Source organism: Eurosta solidaginis, chromosome 4 (assembly GCF_040869045.1).
Source record: "Eurosta solidaginis isolate ZX-2024a chromosome 4, ASM4086904v1, whole genome shotgun sequence".
NCBI classification, from domain to species: domain Eukaryota; kingdom Metazoa; phylum Arthropoda; class Insecta; order Diptera; family Tephritidae; genus Eurosta; species Eurosta solidaginis.
In genome coordinates this window covers 35,697,281-35,711,157 of record NC_090322.1, presented here as the reverse complement: position 1 = coordinate 35,711,157, position 13,877 = coordinate 35,697,281, and positions in this window count along the sequence as shown.

Sequence of the window (13,877 nt, the reverse complement as noted above, 5' to 3'; positions counted from 1 at the left end):
GATCAACTTTCGAGTATTGACGTAGGTATGTTGTGCGGAACTTTGCAGAGAATTATTCGAATAGATCGGTGTATTATGACACATAGAACTAATTCCATTTGTCAGAGCATGTGGCACGTTGTGCACATAATTTGAGGTTAGAATCGAAGCTCGGTTCGGTATGCAACGATTGTAGCCGCCGTTTCCGAAATTCCGATATGCATCAGATGGAGCAGTTAGGTGCGTTGGTACGTTGGCAGAGGTAACGTGGCAATGCGGCACATCCGGGGCATTTATATTAAAATTGGATGAATAATTGAGAGCAGAACTTACCGTTGTGGTGTCGTTTCTAGTATTGACGGCAGTAAGATGGAACCTTGAGTTGGTAGCAGTCGAAATTGTAGGAGCATAGCTTTTGGCGGTTCGCGCGTTTACGTCGGCACAGGTGACGTTGGTATAGTTGGCACCGGCAGCAGTGGAATAGGTGGTAGTACTTGATACATCGGCATGGTAGGCATTTGCGCTGGCAGTTTTAGCGCGCGTTTGTATTTCTTTCTTCAGCGAGTTGTTTTCTTCGTAGGACGCATTTAGTGAAGCTTGCAAGGTTTCTAGCTTCTTCCGTAGCTCATCCAGTTCGGTATCTTGCTGCCGATCAGTTCTGTTATTTTCCTCGCTGTCGGAATTCCCGCGATCGGACATCTTTTAATTTCTTAGATTGTATGAATGACTCTTCATCGATTCACAAGGCGAATTTACTCCAAATCGAATGTTGGAGTAAGATATTAAAATAAAATGTCATCGACAGATGTATGAACATACAAATGTTTCATAATATTTGCAGCAGGGTTACGGCACGCGTATATTAAGAACCCAAAAACACCTACGGTTTACTGAAAATCGTTTCTATGGTATTTTAATGTTGATGGTTTTAATATCTGAAATGTTCAATATTTCACAAAGTTATATAAGTTTAAATTTCAATATCATTACATGTTTTTTCTAATAGACTCACCTTACTCGTGTCTTCCCTGAAACCAAAAGAATCGCATGATTAGCAAAACGGGCAAGCCTTATCCGGAAAAGCATTAGAAAATATCTATACCACGTTTCGTTCAGTTTCAGGGTTGCACAAAGGGGAATAAAAATCAGTATTTCATGGCAAATGATGCTTTTATAGAAGAATCTTAAAATTAGGATATTCGTCCGCAACAAGTTCCGAAATGGCTCCGAGGGGATCTACGACGGATCGCGAAAACCATACAGAAATGATTCCGGAAGGATCCCAAAATGATCCCGAAATAGTCCGGAAATGTTCCAGATGGGATCCCGCACAGATCCAGAAATGATTCCGGAAGGGTCCAAAAACTATCCCGGAAAAGTAACAAAAAATCCCGAAATTGCTCCTACGGCATCCCGGACGGATCCAGAAATGATCTCGGAAGGGTCCCCAAATGATCCCAAAATGGTCCCGAAATGACCCTGATGGATCCGGTAAACTATCAAGAATTTATGCCGGAAGGGTCCCCAAATGATCACGAAATAATACAGAAAAAGTCACGAAACGACCCCTAGAGGATCCCCAAATGATCCCGTATTAGCCCCGAAAAGGACCCGAAATAACCACGACGTGATCCCGGACAAATACCGAAAACCATCAAGAAATGATGCCGGAAGGGATCCCGAATGATTCCGAAAAAGTCCTGCAATGATTCCGACGGGATCCCGAACGGATACCGAAAATCATCCAGAAGTGATGCCGGAAAGGTCCTCAAATGATCACCTAATAGTCCCGAAATTACCCTTAAGGGGTCATGGACGGATCCCATAAACCATCCAGAAATTATCCCGATATGGTCCCGAAAAAGTCCCGAAATGACCCTGACGGGATCTCGAACGCACCCCTAAATGACCCCGACCGGATCCTGAAAGCCATCTCTAAATTATCTCGAAATGACCCTGACTGGACCCCGAAAGGATCCGAAAACTTTTCAGAAATGATGCCGGAAAGGTCCTCAAATGATCTCCTAATAGTTCCGAAATTACCCTGACGGGATCCCGAACGGATCCCGACAACTATCTAGAAATGATGTCGAAAGGGCCCGCAAATGATCCCGTATTAGTCGAGAAAAAGTTCCGAAATGACCCCGACGGGATGCCGAACGAATCCCAAAAACCATCCAGAAATGATGCCGGAAGGGACACCAAATGATCCCGAAAAAGTCCCGCAATTACTCCGACGGGATCCTGAACGGATACCGAAAACCATCCAGAAGTGATGCCGGAAAGGTCTTCAAATGATTACCTAATAGTCCCAAAATGACCCTGACGGCATCCCGGACGAATCCTGAAAACCAATCTTAAATGATGCCGAAAAAGTCCCGAAATGACCCTGATGGGACACGGAAAGGATCCCGAAAACTAACCAGAAATGATGCCGGAAAGGTCCTCAAATGATCTCCCAATAGTTCCGAAAAGACCCTGACGGGATCCCGAACAGATCCCGACAACTATCCAGAAATTATACCGAAAGGGCCCGCAAATGATCCCGTATTAGTCGAGAAAAAGTCCCGAAATGACCCCGACGGGATGCCGGACGAATCCCAAAAACCATCCAGAAATGATGTCGGAAGGGACCCCAATGATCCCGAAAAAGTCCCGCAATTATTCCGACGGGATCCTGAACGGATACCGAAAACCATCCAGAAGTGATGCCGGAAAGGTCCTCAAATGCAAACCTAATAGCCCCAAAATTACCCTGACGGCATCCCGGACAAATCCCGAAATCCATCCAGAAATGATCTTGGGAAGGTCCCAAAATGATCCCGAAATAGTCTCGGAAAAGTCCAGGAATTACCCTGACGGGTTCCCGGACGAATACTGAAAGACATCCTTAAATGATCCCGAAAAAACCCCGAAATGACCCTGACGGGATCCCGAAAGGATTCCGAAAACTATATAGAAATGATGCCGGAAAGGTTCTCAAATGACCCCCTAATAGTCCCGAAATGACCGTGACGGGATCCCGAACGGATCCCGGCAACTATCCAGAAATGATGCCGAAAGGGTCCGCAAATGATCCCGTATTAGTCGAGAAAAAGTCCCGAAATAACCCCGACGGGATCCCGGACGAATCCCAAAAGCCATCCAGAAATGATGCCGGTAGGTATCCCAAATGATCCCGAAATAATCCCGAAATAATCCCGAAACGACCTCGTCAGCATCCCGGACGGATATCGAAAATTATCCAGAAATGATGCCGGAAAGGTCCACAAATGAGCCCTAATATATCCGAAATTACCCTGATGGGATCCAGGACGGATCCCGAAAACCATCCAGAAATGATGCCGTTCCCAAATGATCCCGTATTAGCCGCGAAAAAGTCCCGAAATGACCCCGACGGCATCCCGGACGGATCCCGAAAACCATCCAGAAATGATGCCGGAAGAGCCCCAAATGATCCCGAAAAGGTCCCCAAATGACCCCGACGAGATCCCGGACGGATACCGAAAACCATCCAGAAATGATGCCGGTAGGTATCCCAAATGAACCCGAAATAGTCCCGAAATTACCCCGTCCGGATCCCGGACGGATCCCGAAAACTATCCAGAAATGATGTCGAAAGGGTCCCCAAATGATCCCGCATTAGTCGAGAAAAAGTTCCGAAATGACCCCGACGGGATCCCGGACGGATCCCGAAAACCATACAGAAATGATGCCGGAAGAGCCCCCAAATGATCCCGAAAAAGTCCCCAAATGACCCCGACATACTCCAGAAAAAGTTCCGAAATGGCTCCGAGGGAATCAACGACGGATCGCGAAAACCATACAGAAATGATTCCGGAAGGATCCCAAAATGATCCCGAAATAGTCGGGAAATGTCCCAGATGGGATCCCGCACAGATCCAGAAACGATCCCGGAAGGATCCCCAAATGATCCCAAAATGGTCCCGAAATGACCTTGATGGATCCGGCAAACCATCAAGAAATTATGCCGGAAGGGTCCCCAAATGATCCCGAAATAAAACAGAAAAAGTCACGAAACGACCCCTAGGGGATCCCCAAATGATCCCGTATTATCCCCGAAATAGTCCCAAAATGACCCTGACGGGATCCCGAAAGGATTCCGAAAACAATCCAGAAATGATGCCGGAAAGGTCCTCAAATGATCCCCTAATAGTCCCGAAATGACCGTGACGGGATCCCGACAACTATCCAGAAATGATGCCGAAAGGGTCCGCAAATGATCCCGTATTAGTCGTGAAAAGTCCCGAAATGACCACGACGGGATCCCGGACGAATCCCAAAAACCATCCAGAAATGATGCCGGTAGGTATCCCAAATGATCCCGAAATAGTCCCGAAATGACCTCGTCGGCATCCCGGACGGATCCCGAAAATTATCCAGAAATGATGCCGGAAAGGTTACCAAATGATCCCCTAATAGTCCCGAAATTACCCTGATGGGATCCCGGACGGATCCCGAAAACCATCCAGAAATGATGCCGAAAGGGTTCCAAAATGATCCCGTATTAGTCGCGAAAAAGTCCCGAAATGACCCCGACGGGATCCCGGACGGATCCCGAAAACTATCCAGAAATGATGCCGGAAGAGCCCCAAAATGATCCCGAAAAAGTCCCGAAATGTCCCCGACGAGATCCCGGACGGATCCCGAAAACCATCCAGAAATGATGCCTGTAGGTATCCCAAATGATCCCGAAATGACCTCGTCGGCATCCCGGACGGATCCCGAAAATTATCCAGAAATGATGCCGGAAAGGTTACCAAATGATCCCCTAATAGTCCCGAAATTACCCTGATGGGATCCCGGACGGATCCCGAAAACCATCCAGAAATGATGCCGGAAGAGCCCCAAAATGACCCCGAGAAAGTCTCCAAATGACCCCGACGAGATCCCGGACGGATCCCGAAAACCATCCAGAAATGATGCCAAAAGAGCCCCCAAATGATCCTGAAAAAGTCCCCAAATGACCCCGACGAGATCCCGGACGGATCCCGCAAACCATCCAGAAATGATGCCGGAAGAGCCCCCAAATGATCCCGAAAAAGTCCCGAAATTACCCCGACGGGATCCCGGACGGATCCCGAAAACCATCCAGAAATGATGCCGAAAGGGTTCCAAAATGATCCCGTATTAGTCGCGAAAAAGTCCCGAAATGACCCCGACGGGATCCCGGACGGATCCCGAAAACTATCAAGAAATGATGCCGGAAGAGCCCCAAAATGATCCCGAAAAATTCCCGAAATGACCCCGACGGGATCCCGGACGGATCTCGAAAACCATCCAGAAATTATGCCGAAAGGGTTCCAAAATGATCCCGTATTAGTCGCGAAAAAGTCCCGAAATGACCCCGACGGGTTCCCGGACGGATCCCGAAAACTATCCAGAAATGATGCCGGAAGAGCCCCAAAATGATCCCGAAAAAGTCCCGAAATGACCCCGACGAGATCCCGGACGGATCCCGAAAACCATCCAGAAATGATGCCGGTAGGTATCCCAAATGATCCCGAAATAGTCCCGAAATGACCTCGTCGGCATCCCGGACGGATCCCGAAAATTATCCAGAAATGATGCCGGAAAGGTTACAAAATGATCCCCTAATAGTCCGAAATTACCCTGATGGGATCCCGGACGGATCCCGAAAACCATCCAGAAATGATGCCGGAAGAGCCCCAAAATGACCCCGAAAAAGTCCCCAAATGACCCCGACGAGATCCCGGACGGATCCCGAAAACCATCCAGAAATGATGCCGAAAGGGTTCCCAAATGATCCCGTATTAGTCGCGAAAAAGTCCCGAAATGACCCCGACGGGATCCCGGACGGATCCCGAAAACCATCCAGAAATGATGCCGGATGAGCCCCAAAATGATCCCGAAAAAGTCCCCAAATGACCCCGACGAGATCCCGGACGGATCCCGAAAACCATCCAGAAATGATGCCGAAAGAGCCCCCAAATGATCCCGAAAAAGTCCCCAAATGACCCCGACGATATCCCGGACGGATCCCGAAAATCATCCAGAAATGATGCCGGAAGAGCCCCCAAATGATCCCGAAAAAGTCCCCATATGACCCCGACGAGATCCCGCAGGGATCCCGAAAACCATCCAGAAATGATGCCGGAAGGGTCCCCAAATGATCGCGAAATAGTCCCGAAATGATTCCGGAATAGTCCCGAAAATGTTCCAAAATAACCCCGACGGGATCCCGGACGGATCCCGTAAACTATACAGAAATGATCCCGGAAGGGTCCCAAAATGATCCCGAAATAGTCCCGAAAAAGTCCCGAAATTACCCCGGCGTAATCCCGGACCGATCCCGAAAACCATCCAGAAATGATCCCGGAAGGGTCTCGATATGAGCCTTACGGGATTACAAATAAGGTGAAGCTAATTATAAAACCATGTTAATAAGGCAGCAGGCGCATTGGAGCGAATAAAAAGTTAGATAGAAACATACAGGTAAAGCTAATAAAAGCGTGCTAATAAAAACAATTGATGGAGGGCGGATGGCGGGAGTAGAGGAGAGGACCACTGATCGTTCCTCCAAAATTGTCTAGATCTCGTTCTGTATGTACCAGATACCAAAAACTATTGATTTAGGAGAAAATTTAGATTGAGTTATAACAATTTATGGATTTTACACCAGAGGGGAGATAAAGGGGGGCGGGCGGAGGGTGTCACTGCTTACTTTGTAAGCCCTCGACTTATTTGACCCCTTGAGTCTGTGATATTGGTGAAGGCCAGTATACGTAAAGTTATAATGTGTAAAAATTATGAAAAATAATTTCTCGAAGGGGTCGGGGGACCCCCACAAATTTCATCAAAATCCCGTGTAGCCATTCTGGCGTGATTCAGTCGCAAAGACGAAAAAATATAATAATTAAATTATAACTGTTCCTAGGGGGCGGGGACCACGCCCCTTTTGAAAAATATATAGCTAGTAGATCCTTCTAGACTATTGGCTATATGTGTGCAAAATTTCATCCAAATCGGTCAAGCCGTTCTTGCGTTATTGAGTCACAAAGACAAACGTCTGGACAAACATCCAAACATCCAAACTTTCCCATTTATAATATACTAGCCTTTACCCGCGGCCCCGTCCGCAAGGAAAATTTTAAATATATGGGCTATTCGCGTTAGCCTGCTTATTATCTGTTTAAAATTTTGTTTTCTGTCTAATGCATTTTATTTTTGTAATTGAGTAAAAAAAAACAACTAAATGAGCTGATAACCTGATTCGATCCCAAATGATCCCGAAATTATCCAGAAAAAGCTACGAAATGACCCCAACGCTACCGCGGACGGATCCCGAAAACCATCCAGAAATGCCCCGAAAGGGTCTCCAAAAGTTCCCCGAATAGTCCCAAAAAAACCCGAAATGAGAGCGACACGATTCTAGACGTATGTAGAGAACCACACAGAAATGATCCCTGAAGGTGTTCCAAAATGATCCCGAAAAGGTTCCGAAATGACCCTGACGGGCTCCCGGGCGGATCTCAAAAACCATCCAGAAAATATCCAGGAAGGGTCCCTAAATTATCCCGACTAACTCCAGAAAAAGTTCCGAAATGGCTCCGAGGGGATCCACGATGGATCGCGAAAACCATACAGAAATGATTCCGGAAGGATTCCAAAATGATCCCGAAATAGTCCGGAATTGACCCAGATGGGATCCTGCACAGATCCAGAAATGATCCCGGAAGGGTGCAAAAACTATCCCGGAAAAGTAACAAAAAATCCCGAAATGGCTCCTACGGCATCCCGGACGGATCCAGAAATGATCTCGGAAGGGTCCCCAAATGATCCCAAAATGGTCCCGAAATGACCCTGATGGATCCGGTAAACCATCAAGAAATTATGCCGAAAGGGTCCCAAAATGATCCCGAAATAATACAGAAAAAGTCACGAAACGACCCCTAGAGGATCCCCAAATGATCCCGTATAAGCCCCGAAAAGGTCCCGAAATAACCCCGACGGGATCCCGGACAAATCCCGAAAACCATCCAGATATGATGCCGGAAGGAATCCCAAATGATTCCGTAAAAGTCCCGCATTGATTCCGACGGGATCCCGAACGGATACCGAAAATCATCCAGAAGTGATGCCGGAAAGGTCCTCAAATGATCACCTAATAGTCCCGAAATGACCCTTAAGGGGTCATGGACGGATCCCATAAACCATCCAGAAATGATCCCGATATAGTCCCGAAGAAATCCCGAAATGACCCTGACGGGATCTCGAACGCACCCCTAAATGACCCTGACGGGATCCCGGACAGATCCCGAAATCCATCCAGAAATGATCTTGGGAGGGACCCCAAATGATCCCGAAAAAGTTCCGCAATGATTCCGAGGGGATCCTGATCGGATACCGAAAACCATCCAGAAGTGATGCCGGAAAGGTCCTGAAATGATCACCTAATACCAAAATGACCCTGACGGCATCCCGGACTGATCCCAAAATCCATCCAGAAATGATCTTGGGAAGGTCCCAAAATTATCCCGAAATAGTCTCGGAAAAGTTCAGAAATTACCCTGACGGGTTCCCGGACGAATCCTGAAAGCCATCTCTAAATGATCCCGAAAAAGTCCCGAAATGACCCTGACTGGACCCCGAAAGGATCCCGAAAACTATCCAGAAATGATGCCGGAAATGTCCTCAAATGATCACCTAATAGTTCCGAAAAGACCCTGACGGGATCCCGAACGGATCCCGACAACTATCTAGAAATGATGCCGAAAGGGCCCACAAATGATCCCGTATTAGTCGAGAAAAAGTCCCGAAATGAACCCGACGGGATGCCGGACGAATCCCAAAAACCATCCAGAAATGATGCCGGAAGGGACACCAAATGATCCCGAAAAAGTCCCGCGATAATTCCGACGGGATCCTGAGCGGATACCGAAAACCATCCAGAAGTGATGCCGAAAAGGTCCTCAAATGATCACCTAATAGTCCCAAAATGACCCTGACGGCGTCCCGGACAGATCCCGAAATCCATCCAGAAATGATCTTGGGAGGGTCCCAAAATTATCCCGAAATAGTCTGGGAAAAGTCCAGAAATTACCCTGACGGATCCCGGACGAATCCTGAAAACCAATCTTAAATGATGCCGAAAAAGTCCCGAAATGACCCTGATGTGACCCGGAAAGGATCCCGAAAACTAACCAGAAATGATGCCGGAAAGATCCTCAAATGATCTCCCAATAGTTCCGAAAAGACCCTGACGGGATCCCGAACGGATCCTGACAACTATCCAGAAATGATACCGAAAGGGCCCGCAAATGATCCCGTATTAGTCGAGAAAAAGTCCCGAAATGACCCCGACGTGATGCCGGACGAATCCCAAAAACCATCCAGAAATGATGTCGGAACGGTCCTCAAATGCTCACCCAATAGTCTCAAAATGACCCTGAGGGCATCCCGGACAAATCCCGAAATCCATCCAGAAATGATCTTGGGAAGGTCCCAAAATGATCCCGAAATAGTCTCGGAAAAGTCCAGAAATTACCCTGACGGGTTCCCGGACGAATCCTGAAAGCCATCCTTAAATGATCCCGAAAAAGCCCCGAAATGACCCTGACGGTATCCCGAAAGGATTCCAAAAACTATCCAGAAATGCTGCTGGAAAGGTCCTCAAATGATCCCCTAATAGTTCCGAAATGACCGTGACGGGATCCCGAACGGATCCCGACAACTATCCAGAAATTATGCCGAAAGGGTCCGCAAATGATCCCGTATTAGTCGAGAAAAAGTCCCGAAATGACCCCGACGGGATCCCGGACGAATCCCAAAAACCATCCAGAAATGATGCCGGTAGGTATCCCAAATGATCCCGAAATAATCCCGAAATGACCTCGTCGGCATCCCGGACGGATACCGAAAATTATCCAGAAATGATGCCGGAAAGGTCCACAAATGATCCCCTAATAGTCCCGAAATTACCCTGATGGGATCCCGGACGCATCCCGAAAACCATCCAGAAATGATGCCGGAAGAGCCCCCAAATGATCCCGAAAAAGTCCCCAAATGACCCGGACGATATCCCGGACGCATCCCGAAAATTATCCAGAAATGATGCCGGAAAGGTCCACAAATGATCCCCTAATAGTCCCGAAATTACCCTGATGGGATCCCGGACGCATCCCGAAAACCATCCAGAAATGATGCCGGAAGAGCCCTCAAATGATCCCGAAAAAGTCCCCAAATGACCCCGACGAGATCCCGCACGGATCCCGAAAACCATCCAGAAATGATGCCGGAAGAGCCCCATATGATCCCGAAAAAGTCCCCAAATGACCCCGACATACTCCAGAAAAGGTTCCGAAATGACTCCGAGGGAATCAACGACGGATCGCGAAAACCATACAGAAATGATTCCGGAAGGATCCCAAAATGATACCGAAATAGTCCGGAAATGACCCAGATGGGATCCCGCACAGATCCAGAAATGATCCCGGAAGGGTGCAAAAACTATCCCGGAAAAGTAACAAAAAATCCCGAAATGGCTCCTACGGCATCCCGGACGGATCCAGAAATGATCTCGGAAGGGTCCCCAAATGATCCCAAAATGGTCCCGAAATGACCCTGATGGATCCGGCAAACCATCAAGAAATTATGCCGGAAGGGTCCTCAAATGATCCCGAAATAAAACAGAAAAAGTCACGAAACGACCCCTAGAGGATCCCCATTAGCCCCGAAAAAGTCCCAAAATGACCCTGACGGGATCCCGAAAGGATTCCGAAAACAATACAGAAATGATGCCGGAAATGTCCTCAAATTATCCCCTAATAGTCCCGAAATGACCGTGACGGGATCCCGACAACTATCCAGAAATGATGCCGAAAGGGTCCGCAAATGATCCCGTATTAGTCGAAAAAAAGTCCCGAAAGGACCACGACGGGATCCCGGACGAATCCCAAAAACCATCCAGAAATGATGCCGGTAGGTATCCCAAATGATCCCGAAATAGTCCCAAAATGACCTCGTCGGCATCCCGGACGGATCCCGAAAATTATCCAGAAATGATGCCGGAAAGGTTGCCAAATGATCCCCTAATAGTCCCGAAATTACCCTAATGGGATCCCGGACGGATCCCGAAAACCATCCAGAAATGATGCCGAAAGGGTTCCCAAATGATCCCGTATTAGTCGCGAAAAAATCCCGAAATGACCCCGACGGGATCCCGGACGGATCCCGAAAACCGTCCAGAAATGATGCCGAAAGGGTTCCCAAATGATCCCGTATTAGTCGCGAAAAAGTCCCGAAATGACCCCGACGGGATCCCGGACGGATCCCGAAAACCATCCAGAAATGATGCCGGATGAGCCCCAAAATGATCCCGAAAAAGTCCCCAAATGACCCCGACGAGATCCCGGACGGATCCCGAAAACCATCCAGAAATGATGCCGGAAGAGCCCCCAAATGATCCCGAAAAAGTCCCCAAATGACCCCGACGATATCCCGGACGGATCCCGAAAATCATCCAGAAATGATGCCGGAAGAGCCCCCAAATGATCTCGAAAAAGTCCCCATATGACCCCGACGAGATCCCGCACGGATCCCGAAAACCATCCAGAAATGATGCCGGAAGGGTCCCCAAATGATCGCGAAATAGTCCCGAAATGATTCCGGAATAGTCCCGAAAATGTTCCAAAATAAACCCGACGGGATCCCGGACGGATCCCGTAAACTATACAGAAATGATCCCGGAAGGGTCCCAAAATGATCCCGAAATAGTCCCGAAAAAGTCCCGAAATTACCCCGGCGTAATCCCGGACCGATCCCGAAAACCATCCAGAAATGATCCCGGAAGGGTCTCGATATGAGCCTTACGGGATTACAAATAAGGTGAAGCTAATTATAAAACCATGTTAATAAGGCAGCAGGCGCATTGGAGCGAATAAAAAGTTAGATAGAAACATACAGGTAAAGCTAATAAAAGCGTGCTAATAAAAACAATTGATGGAGGGCGGATGGCGGGAGTAGAGGAGAGGACCACTGATCGTTCCTCCAAAATTTTCTAGATCTCGTTCTGTATGTACCAGATACGAAAAACTATTGATTTAGGAGAAAATTTATATTGAGTTATAACAATTTATGGATTTTACACCAGAGGGGAGATAAAGGGGGGCGGGCGGAGGGTGTCACTGCTTACTTTGTAAGCCCTCGACTTATTTGACCCCTTGAGTCTGTGATATTGGTGAAGGCCAGTATACGTAAAGTTATAATGTGTAAAAATTATGAAAAATAATTTCTCGAAGGGGTCGGGGGACCCCCACAAATTTCATCAAAATCCCGTGTAGCCATTCTGGCGTGATTCAGTCGCAAAGACGAAAAAATATAATAATTAAATTATAACTGTTCCTAGGGGGCGGGGACCACGCCCCTTTTGAAAAATATATAGCTAGTAGATCCTTCTAGACTATTGGCTATATGTGTGCAAAATTTCATCCAAATCGGTCAAGCCGTTCTTGCGTTATTGAGTCACAAAGACAAACGTCTGGACAAACATCCAAACATCCAAACTTTCCCATTTATAATATACTAGCCTTTACCCGCGGCCCCGTCCGCAAGGAAAATTTTAAATATATGGGCTATTCGCGTTAGCCTGCTTATTATCTGTTTAAAATTTTGTTTTCTGTCTAATGCATTTTATTTTTGTAATTGAGTAAAAAAAAACAACTAAATGAGCTGATAACCTGATTGGATCCCAAATGATCCCGAAATTATCCAGAAAAAGCTACGAAATGACCCCAACGCTACCGCGGACGGATCCCGAAAACCATCCAGAAATGCCCCGAAAGGGTCTCCAAAAGTTCCCCGAATAGTCCCAAAAAAACCCGAAATGAGAGCGACACGATTCTAGACGTATGTAGAGAACCACACAGAAATGATCCCTGAAGGTGTTCCAAAATGATCCCGAAAAGGTTCCGAAATGACCCTGACGGGCTCCCGGGCGGATCTCAAAAACCATCCAGAAAATATCCAGGAAGGGTCCCTAAATTATCCCGACTAACTCCAGAAAAAGTTCCGAAATGGCTCCGAGGGGATCCACGATGGATCGCGAAAACCATACAGAAATGATTCCGGAAGGATTCCAAAATGATCCCGAAATAGTCCGGAATTGACCCAGATGGGATCCCGCACAGATCCAGAAATGATCCCGGAAGGGTGCAAAAACTATCCCGGAAAAGTAACAAAAAATCCCGAAATGGCTCCTACGGCATCCCGGACGGATCCAGAAATGATCTCGGAAGGGTCCCCAAATGATCCCAAAATGGTCCCGAAATGACCCTGATGGATCCGGTAAACCATCAAGAAATTATGCCGAAAGGGTCCCAAAATGATCCCGAAATAATACAGAAAAAGTCACGAAACGACCCCTAGAGGATCCCCAAATGATCCCGTATAAGCCCCGAAAAGGTCCCGAAATAACCCCGACGGGATCCCGGACAAATCCCGAAAACCATCCAGATATGATGCCGGAAGGAATCCCAAATGATTCCGTAAAAGTCCCGCATTGATTCCGACGGGATCCCGAACGGATACCGAAAATCATCCAGAAGTGATGCCGGAAAGGTCCTCAAATGATCACCTAATAGTCCCGAAATGACCCTTAAGGGGTCATGGACGGATCCCATAAACCATCCAGAAATGATCCCGATATAGTCCCGAAGAAATCCCGAAATGACCCTGACGGGATCTCGAACGCACCCCTAAATGACCCTGACGGGATCCCGGACAGATCCCGAAATCCATCCAGAAATGATCTTGGGAGGGACCCCAAATGATCCCGAAAAAGTTCCGCAATGATTCCGAGGGGATCCTGATCGGATACCGAAAACCATCCAGAAGTGATGCCGGAAAGGTCCTGAAAT